Source organism: Panicum virgatum, chromosome 1K, assembly GCF_016808335.1.
Source record: "Panicum virgatum strain AP13 chromosome 1K, P.virgatum_v5, whole genome shotgun sequence".
Taxonomy (NCBI): Eukaryota; Viridiplantae; Streptophyta; class Magnoliopsida; order Poales; family Poaceae; genus Panicum; species Panicum virgatum.
This window is the reverse complement of record NC_053136.1, coordinates 44,184,641-44,191,300: the sequence shown is the minus strand read 5'-3', so window position 1 is coordinate 44,191,300 and position 6,660 is coordinate 44,184,641.

The following is a 6,660-nucleotide window of genomic DNA, read 5'->3' as shown; positions in this document are numbered from 1 at the left end:
AACATTCACTTAAGAAAAATTAAGTAGTAACAAGCACTTATCCATGTCGAATTAGGGGATGGTTAACTGCCGCTTTCCTATTCCTTATTAATGACCTTTCCCCATAGGTTGTAATTTAGTGTTTTTTTTAAATCAAAGGTTGTAAACATCCACCATTTCGTCACATGCCACTGTGACATCATCTAATTTAGGATCAGGAAAACATCATGTCCTGATTCATTCGCTCCTTCCAGTCTAATCTTAATTACCATTTTTTGCTCACTAAACAAAAACCTAGCTGTAGTTAAAAAAACTCAGATCTTTCCATAAACTTATAGTAGCATCATTAATTTCTAGGCTGTCAAGGGCTAACGCAACGACAGCATTACAACAATAATAAAGGAGCATGTCACTCCTGCCGCCTCAGATCAATGATTAAAGAAACAAAAGGGGGCTACTAACTAAAGGTAAAGGCAAAGCAACCAGCTTTTCCAGGCCATTATTCTAGGACGTCTCAGGATTACATTGCATATTTTTTTGGCAAATTGAGGTAGGGCTTGCGTTGCATGCATGGCACCCAACCACGCACACCCATTATTATCACACTGTACAGATCCATCATGCATGCCTTCTCACATTGTCATGGCGTGTCACCTCATCTCCAATTCTCCATTCATCCAATCCATCCATTTCTCATCTGATGGTGGGAGAGGCGCGCGGCACCAAAGGCTCAGCTAGCTGCCAGTTGCGTAGCACTGCACCGGCCCGGCCGGCGGGCCGAGCCTTGCGGGATTCGGGAGGCTGCCGCGCCGTGTCAATAAACTAGCGGCTCCGGTTGACGAGAGAACAGCGTTGGCGATTTGAAGCGCCAACGAATCGCTCCCGCACCGACGGAAAAAAGAGAGAGGGGGAAATCGGAAATGGTCCAAATGGAAACATGTGTAGGAGCATCGGTTGCTGCTTGGAAATTCAGTGACCTCTCTCTTCGACTGGTCAAGACCGACAGCGACCTGGTTGGTGCGCAGCTCTGAAGCAAGCTAAGTCTACAGCTGGCTCAGATCTCTGAAGTCTGAATGAAGCATCCGGGCTCACTCTTCTTCTGAGCTCTGAATTCTGATCCGGTGTCCGTGCGTGCAGCCAGCAGACACCGTTCCCCCATTACCAGAGGTACCAGGTTCAGTTCCAACAGAGAGCAAAGTGTAACTACAGCTCCTGGCCTGTCCAGATCCGCAGACACCAGGCCGCTGAGTTCGAACAGGGAGCTGCAAAGTGTAGTTGCAGACAATGCGGTAGGTTAGGTGGCTTTCAGACCGCATGCAGACGACCAGACGCCCACACGTACGTAGTACCATCGTACTGCAGCGGATCGGATCACTCGTCCACATCTCTCAACCACATCTCGGCAGCAGCTAGCGATGCTCTCCAATCAGCAGACGATGGCAATGTCGCGCCCACACACGCATAGGCCTGCTAATGGGTCGGGTTGAAATGAGTTTTATGAGGTGGGTTTTGAAATGGAGTGGGTTTGGATGATTTAAAATGGGTTGTATTAGTTAATGGGATGGGTCGGGGCGGGTTCTATATAAATACGGGTTGAGGCGGGTTGGGGTGGGTTGAAATGGATATTTTTTACAAAATAGTATAACTATACATAAATGTGGGTCCCACGTGAGAACGGGACTCTGAAATTAAAACCACGTGTTTATATCAGAAAATTTTATCGAAATTGACTGAATTTTGTTGGAGATGACTCAGTACGACTGGCAGCTATTTTGTGCAAAGCAGTGTGACTAGAACTACCTGTGGGCCCCACATGAAGAGCCGGACCCTGGAATTAAAACCTCACGTTCACACTATAAAATTTTATCGAAATTGACTGAAATTTGTTGGAGATGACTCAGTACGACTGACAGCTACTCTGTGCAAAGCAGCGTGGCTAGAACTACACGTGTGCTCCACATCAAGAGCCGGACCCTAGAATTAAAACCTCGCGTTCACACTATAAAATTTTATCGAAATTGACTGAAATTTATTGGAGATGACTCAGTACGACTGGCAGCTACTCTGTGCAAAGTAGCGTGGCTAGAACTACACGTGGGCTCCACATCAAGAGCCGGACCCTAGAATTAAAATCTCGCGTTCACACTATAAAATTTTATCAAAATTAACTGAAATTTGTTGGAGATGACTCAGTACGACTGGCAGCTACTCTGTGCAAAGTAGCGTGGCTAGAACTACACGTGGGCTCCACATCAAGAGCCGGACCCTGGAATTAAAACCTCGCGTTCACACTATAAAATTTTATCGAAATTGACTGAAATTTTTAAAGATGAGTCCATATGACTGACAGATACTCTGTGCAAAGTAGTGTGGTTAGACATATATGTGGTCCCCACATTAAATGTAGAACCACTAAATTCCTTTGCATAGTAGAACACATGAGTTTTTATGAGTTACCCGCTTATAATGGGGCGGGTTGGTTAGAGTTGAGAAATTAACTAATTGGGTTGGGTGGGGTTGGGTATGAGGCGGGTTCCAACCCATTAGCAGGGCTACACACGCACATTGTTTTCACGAAGATCGATCTGAATCGTCCTACCAACCAGCCGTGTCCCTTCGCCACTCACTGCCAACTCGATAGATGGCCCGAAAGCGACTCGCAAACCAACCGGATCCTGGCCCATGGCCACGAGGCCTAGCTAGTCCTCCACCAGCCGCCTGGACCTCCTCCTCGATCGACATCGCGAGGCCGGCCGCCCTCGCGCGGCCTCGAGTCCGGGTAGTACAATCATGAGGCGCGCCGCCTGGCTGGGGGGGCATCACCGCGAGATGGAGCTGATCGGAAATATATATATATATTTGCCTGGTTCCTGCTGGTGATCCCCGGCGGCGACGGTGACGTGGCGGGGTTGGGTGGGGTGGGGTACATTGCAAGGGAAGCAAAGCGACCATCCAACCATCCGCCCGCCCGTCCCCTTTTCCGAGATCCACCACCCGTCGCCGTCGTTCGTCTTCCTCCTCCGATCCTCCCAACCACCGTGCTGCGGCGTGGTCATTCATCGGGGGTACGGTCGCCATGCGCTGCGGAGTGCGTTGTCATGGTGTACCGCGGCACCGCGCACGCGCAGGCCAGCGAACGTAGATGATGTGTGAGCGTGATACGCGCGTTGTGCTGTGTTCACTGAGTCACTGTAGAGGCTTGGGCGGAGGATCGATCCAGGGGCCAGGGCGGCGTTGGGTGGCTGACTGGCTGGCTTGGCTTGGCTTGGTCACGGTCGGCTCGTGGTGAGCGGCCCGGGGGTGGGTTTGGTCATTACGTGCGGGGAAGGTTGTGGACTTGTGGTGAGATGTATGCGTTGCTGTACAATAAAGTTAAGGCCCTATTTAGTTGAAACGTAAATTTTTTTTACGAAAAAATCTTGCTAATTTGAAATACTAAATGAAGTCTATTTATAAAATTTTTTGCACAGATGGGTTGTAAATCGCGAGACGAATCTAATGATGCTAATTAATCTATAATTAGCGGATGGTTACTGTAACATCACTGTTGCAAATCATAGATTAAGTAGGCTCATTAGATTCGTCTCGCGATTTACAACCCATTTATATAAAAAATTTTGTAAATAAACTTCATTTAATACTCCATGCATGTATCGAAACATTTGATGTGACATTTTTTTTGTGTTTACGGTGTTTATGGGCGAGAACACAGGGCCTAAAAGAGGAGAGAGCGAGAGGTGAAAGGCTTCTCCCCTTTCCGTAGTGTTGGAATTATTGGCGGCCAGTTAACTGGAGTTTTACTCTGCTCCTACTGATTGATGAGCTGAATCAAAGCCGCCGCCTCTCTGTCGTAGTTAGTTGCCGGTGCCTCGGTGGGGCTAGATGCCTAGGCTTCACTGGCCGACCTCGCGTGGCGGATCAGAGCAGCTGGGACAGCGATGCTGGGTGGACGCGCCCGGGCCGGGCAGGCTTTCCGTGATCCAAGCATTGATGGGTGGAGGAGCTAGCTCACTCGGGCGAAGGCGAGACTGAGCCTGGGACAGGACGAAAGCCGGTGGCAATGGTAATGGTAATGGTAATGGTAATGGTGGTAGTAGAGTAGATAGAATTCTGACACGTCAACTCTACTTCACATTGCAATTCTTTTTTTTTGTCTCTGGCTGTGTTTAGATGAGGTGAAAAGGGGAGAAAAAGCCGCATCAGTTACTGTAGCATACTGTAGCACTTTTCGTTTGTTTGTGGTAAATATTGTCCTACCATGATCTAATTAGGCTCAAAAGATTCGTCTCGCAACGTACATCAAAACTATGCAATTAGTTTTTTTATTTAAATATATTTAGTACTCCATGCATGAGTTATTTGCTATATTTAATATTTCGATATGATAGGAGATGTGATGGAAAATTTAGAAATTTGATGGGAACTAAACACACCCTCTGTCTATTGCTCTGGTTAAAATAGCACAAAGCATTATATCTCTTTTCTTTCGCAGTCTCTATTCAAAAAAGTATCATTGGCTTTCTAGGCCCAGTTCGAGCCCAGGAATGAATGAGAGACTACTAGCAGATGTTGATATATACGTACACGCTGAACTCTGGTGACATGGAGCGCGTATGACATGTCTACTTCATGTAATAAAGATGATAAAGTGCAAACATTCTTCTGTTATCTGAAAAAAATTATTTGACATGCTCCGATAGTCACTGAACACCAGCATACATATTGTTGGATACAATTCTTCTGAAAACCGGATCAGATCGGAGGCTTAAAATACTATCAATTTTAAAGCCTAGAATAATCTCTCAGCTCTCCTTTTAACTAGCCCAGAACAGTCACGGTCATGATGGACTCATGGTTGCTTTGCAACTTTTGGAATAGTGTATCTCTCAAGATCTAAAAATAAATTAGATAAGACTATACTCTTAATGCTCAAGTTTGCAGTAGGTTATTACCATACCTCGGTGAACAATAGAGCACCGTTCTCCACGTTGGGTGCGTACGCTCAACAATTTCATCTAACTAGTCTATCAACCCGTGCTCCCGCACGGGCTAGTTAGAGATATCTAATAATTATCTATCTCAAGCTCTCTTTAACTAATTAAATATTCTAATCCAGTACTACAAATATACATATTTATTATTGTATAATTGTAATAAATGTGATATGTTTAGTTACTAACAATTTTCTCACTTTGCATCACATCTCCATATATGTTTGATATGTGTTTAATTGAGCGCTTTGTTTGAGATATGTGAACAACATGAAAATTGGTATTCTTATCTCAAATGCATGAATATATGGTGACACACACATTATGGTTAGTATTTTTATATAAATAATAACATAAACAATGTACTAATGATGATAAAAATAGTAATTTAGAATTCTATATTGATGAACTTTAAGATTTTATTATAATAATATAATATTTATTCAAGGTTTATTTTAATTTTTTATAATGATATCACTGGATAATATATACAAAAATTTAGGGAGTTATTAGATATTATTTTATAATGACATAAGTGGGTAATTTATATGAAAATTAGGGGGTTACTTTAGATTATTTTTATAATGGCAGAGCTGGGTAATTTAGATACATGTGTAGGGGGTTATTTTTGTTTATTTTTATAATGGCAAATGTGGTTAATTTATTAAAAAAAAGATAACAGATCCAATGACTATTATGATTAGAGTTGCCGAATTGATGGCTAGATGTTTCTGATTTTTGTGAGAATTTGTAGAATTTCTCTATTTTTTTAGACTGTCCACCTAGGATCCTAGATGGCATCACCTGGAGGCTTCAAAAAGAGCCTCCAATTAGTAATAGTAAGATGTTTATATAAAAAATAATATAAATAATGTATTAATAATGATAGGAATAGTAATTTAGAATTTTATATTAATGCGCTTGAAGATTTTATTATAATAACATAATTTTGTTTCAGATTTGGGGTTGATTTTAACTTTTATTATCTTATCATTGGATAATACATATGAAAATTTAGGGGTTATTTGATATTATTTTATAATGACATAAGTGAGTAATTTAGATACATATTTAGGGGGTTACTTTAGTCTATTTTCATAATGGCAAAGGTGGGTAATTATTAAAAAAGATAACAGATCCAATGGCTATTATGATTAGAGTTGTCGAATTGATGGCCGGATGTTTCTGATTTTTATGCAAATTTGTAGGATTTCTCTATTTTTTTAGACTGTCCACCTAGATCCTAGGTGGCTTCACCTGGAGGCTTCAAAAGGAGCCTCTAATTAGTAATAGTAAGATATCTCATCAACCGATTACTCCATTACCCCTACCAAGCCGTACTAATGCTGCCATTAGCACCTGATCAACACGCATGTACTTGTGAACTGAAACCGGTTCTTGGTCTTCTCGGATTGCAGAGCCGCAGGCCAATATTTATACTCTGCATCTGAATCATCTATAGTGCTGATGAACATTGAGCACGGTTCACTTTCTGAACACGCGTTCCTTGTGGGGATAGTTTCGATCACGCATGCATTCACGACAAGAGTGCGGGCGCAGCTGAAGCGGCGTCATACGCATGAGCCTGCATGGCTGCTGAAGTGCTGACAGGCTTGAAGGGCTAAGCCAAATTGGCGTGCTGCCGGTGACTGCATCATGCATCTTAGTCGATTGGATTTAGGCGCGGCTA